The sequence below is a fragment of the Monodon monoceros genome, unplaced genomic scaffold (genome assembly GCF_005190385.1).
Source record: "Monodon monoceros isolate NGI ecotype Baffin Bay Population unplaced genomic scaffold, NGI_Narwhal_1 Super_Scaffold_18, whole genome shotgun sequence".
In the NCBI taxonomy this organism is placed as follows: Eukaryota; Metazoa; Chordata; class Mammalia; order Artiodactyla; family Monodontidae; genus Monodon; species Monodon monoceros.
The window spans coordinates 3,831,805-3,835,925 of record NW_021703774.1 but is presented as its reverse complement, the minus strand read 5'-3'; positions in this window follow the sequence as shown (position 1 = coordinate 3,835,925).

Sequence of the window (4,121 nt, the reverse complement as noted above, 5' to 3'; positions counted from 1 at the left end):
CTCCCTCCCTCCCTCCCTCCCTTCCTCCCTCCCTTCCTTCCCTCCTTTCTTCCTTCCTTCCTTCCTTCCTTCCTTCCTGCCTTCCTGCCTTCCTTCCTTCCCTCCTTCCTTCCTGCCTTCCTGCCTTCCTTCCTCCCTTCCTCCCTTCCTTCCTTCTCTCCCTCCCTTCCTCCCTTCCTTCCTTCTCTCCCTCCCTCCTCCCTCTCTCTCTCCTTCCCTTCCTTCCTTCCTTCCTTCCTTCCTTCCTTCCTTCTCTCCCTCCCTCCCTCCCTCCCTCCCTTCCTCCCTCCCTTCCTTCCTTCCCTCCTTTCTTCCTTCCTTCCTGCCTTCCTGCCTTCCTTCCTGCCTTCCTGCCTTTCTCCTGATATATATTTCCTGATCATATGAGGCATGGTACTATGTATCTGGTTTATAATAGGGAGCAAAATAGGGACAGTCTTTGTCCTCGTGGAGCCTTGGGAAGACATATTTAAGAAAACATTCACAAATAAATATAAAACTACTAACGTGGTAAGTGGCAAGAAGAAGAAGACCACCGTGCAATGCAGGTGTATAATAAATCAGGGGAGTGACCTTCATGTGGCTTCTGAGAACTGCCTGGAGATGTTCTTGTCTTTCAGAGCCTCTAAGTCATGCCTTGAGCTGGGATTTGGTGGAGATGTGTGTGTTCATTGGTAAAACCTACAGGTGAATAAGAGCTACCGGAGGTGCACTTGTTCTCGTGGAATCTTGACTTGTTTCCTACCTCACATTGTATCCCTAATCTCAGTCTGTTTTGAAACAAATGGCATTAAAAAAAAATTTATCCCTGGAGACCATGCTTTCTGAGACCATATGATTGAAAGATAACAATTATCTGGTAACTGTAACCAGCAGTAAAGAACATACATAAATTACAGAGGTTAAACATAATTTTAAATTATGACAAAATAGGGGTTTGGAAGACCTAATTTATTCAGCTAATCTCACTCTTCTTCTATATTTCTAGTTAAATAGGCACACTCCAAAAGGCTGTTGGTGGCTTTGGTAAGTATATTAATCATTCTTTAAAACTCAGGTTCTGGGAGGAAAGCTAGAAGAAAGTATTCCTACTATGACTGCTGTGGTAAACACTACCCACTTTGTATGGCTTCCTTACTCGAATCCGCTCCAGCTGGTGTTGGTTAGGTGCTGCCCCTGGAGGCCCAGTATGGACGGGGAGAGGCCCAGAGCATTTGCCACTCTCTTGGGCATCGGTAAGCGGCCCTTTGCAAGATGCTATTTATTCATTTGGCAAACTATCAAGCACCTTGTACGTGCCAGACTCACTTCTAGAGTCTGAAGACATAGCAGTGAACAAAACAGATGAATGCTTGCCCTCAGGTAGTTTGTCCTCTAGTTATTCCATAAACAAGATCAATAATAGAATCTATAATACTCTAAACATTGACTCTTGGGAAACAATGCTTCATGAATGTTTTCCATTTCTGCACATCAGGGCTCTCTTAGCAGAAATTCCTGTCAACCTGGGTTAAAGAATGATGAGGTAGCAACTCTAAAGAACACATGCCTGGGGACATAAGGGCACTTCCCGCCTCTCCCCAGAGCCACTCATTTCCACCCTATGGACAAGGAAACCAGCCTGGACCCATTTGCTTACACTCTAGGGTAGTAAAAACCCAAGGAACTTCCTTCCTGCTCACTGAGGGGATTTGTTTACATTCCAGAGCAAATATTGCTGCATCTCCATTTCTGAAGGGGAAGAGGGGCCATCGTGGCCCCCATCCTGTATAAACTCCAGTTTTCATAGTTTCTGAGCTCTTCTATGATACAACTCTACCGTATATGAGGTGCCTTTAGGACCTCTCTCGTCTCCCTGTTGGGAGCAAACACAACACCTGTGAGTGAGGTGGGCTGGACGGTGGCCTCTAAAATGACACATCCACGTCCTAATACTGGAATCTGTGAATATTCCCTTAGATGGCAAAAGAGGTTCACGCTCCCTTATATGAAAAAAGGTGTGATTCAATAAGGATCTTGAGAGGAGGAGTTGATCTTGGATTATCTTGGGTCTTGGATTATCTTTCTGTTGTTGTAAGCTGATAAATTCTTGGTTATTGTTTATAGCAGCCATGGGCAACAAATAGAGTGAATAATTAAAAGTCTGTCTCTAGTCCAGAGTCTCATTATTCTGTGTGTGTGTTTATAAAACCTACATATTTATATATCACAAGTAAGGTAACCTCTAAGGTCCTATAGGACTTTTAGAATTAAAATTGGCAAGCTTTGGAGAAAAATAAAGCAAGGAAGGAGATTAGGGTTAGTGGGGACCATCCTGAGGAGGTGCCCCAGTGATCTGAAGAGTTCGTCCGACTTCCAATAGGTGGTATCGTGTGGGTTTCTCTGATGCCAGGGCATGTGAGCCCTAATTTGAACCTCATGCCAGCACATTGACGGACTCCAGTCTCCTGTACCCTTTGTCCCCAAACTCTTGGTCCTATAAGCAAACACTGCTTTCTAAATCTTTCAGAGACGGATAAACTGCATGCAAATCTTTTAGCTGCCAGCAGATAATATACAATATGTAAATAAATGGAAGCAGGGCTTGAGATGCATTTTGAAGAAACAAATAGTTTCATGAGAGAACAACATTTCAAATTGCAGAAATAGTCAAATAATCTGCTTTATTTGAAGCCTCTTTTAGAGAATTTAGATACTGTCTTCTCTAAATTATTTTCTTAGAGAAAGCACTAAATGTTTTGGATTTTATTTCTCTTTGAGAAAAGTACACTCTTCTTCTACATTACACAGAAATATAGCATGGGGAACAGAAATAAAGATGAAATGTCTAAAACTTAAAAATAAGAACTTAAACCAAAATTAGGTTATAATTCTTAATAGTAATGATAACCAGCAGATGTGGGTTCAGTTTAATTTAGCTGTTAGCTGTTGTCTAGTAAATGTTTGCTACCTGTGAGGCACCCTGAATGGTGCTTTGTCTTTAAGGGGCCAACTTCCTAGAAGGGAGAAAGAGATAGATAAACAAGCAAATAGTTTCATTTCTTTTGGATATATACCCAGAAGTGGGACTGTTGGATCACAAGCCAATTGTATTTTTAATTTTTTTGAGGAACCTTCAGACTATTTTCCATAATGGTTGTACCAACTTAAATTCCAATACTGTATTGTATATATGAAATTTGCTAAGAAGGTAGATCATAAAAGTTCTCAATAGAGGAAAGAAAGAAAAGAAGAAAGAAGAAAGAAGAAAGAAAGAAAGAAAGAAAGAAAGAAAGAAAGAAAGAAAGAAAGAAAGAGAGAGAGAGAAAGAAGGAAAGAAAGACAGGAGGGAAGGAGGGAAGGAAGGAAGGAAAGAAAGAAAGAAAGGAGGGAAGGAAGGAAGGAAGAAAGAAAGAAAGAAAGAAAGAAAGAAAGGAAGGAAGGAAGGAAGGGAGAGAAAGAAAATGATCACTGGGCGAGGTAGAGTGGAAAGTACAGTAGATATGGTAAAAGATAGTCTTGGCTGTGAAGATGTTTAAAATCTGGTTTGAAAGATTAATATTGTAGTCACATTAAGAACCAGCAAACTACATCCTTAAAAGTACTTAATTACACATTAACCAAATACATTGCATGAACCTGAATTGTAACTCAAAGACACTATAAAAAGACATTTTTATAATGCTGTTTGCAGCAACATGGATGGACCTGGAGATAATCATACTAAGTGAAGTAAGTCAGAAAGAGAAAGACAAATACCATATGATATCACTTATATGGAATCTAAACAATGGTGCAGATGAACTTATTTACAAAACAAAAATAGACTCACAGACATAGAAAACAGACTTACAGTTATCAAAATGGAAAGGGGAGGATAAATTAGGGACTTGGGATTAACAAGTGTGCATTACTATATATAAAATAGGTAAACAACAAGGACCTGGTGTATAGCACAGGGAACTATATTCATTATCTTGTAATAACCTATAATGGAAAATAATCTGAAAAAATATATATATATGTATATGTATAACTGAATCACACCAGAAACTATCACAGCATTGTAAACCAACTATATTTCAATTAAAATAAAATGACATTTATAAGAAGCAGACAACTGCATGGAATGCTGTAGTTTG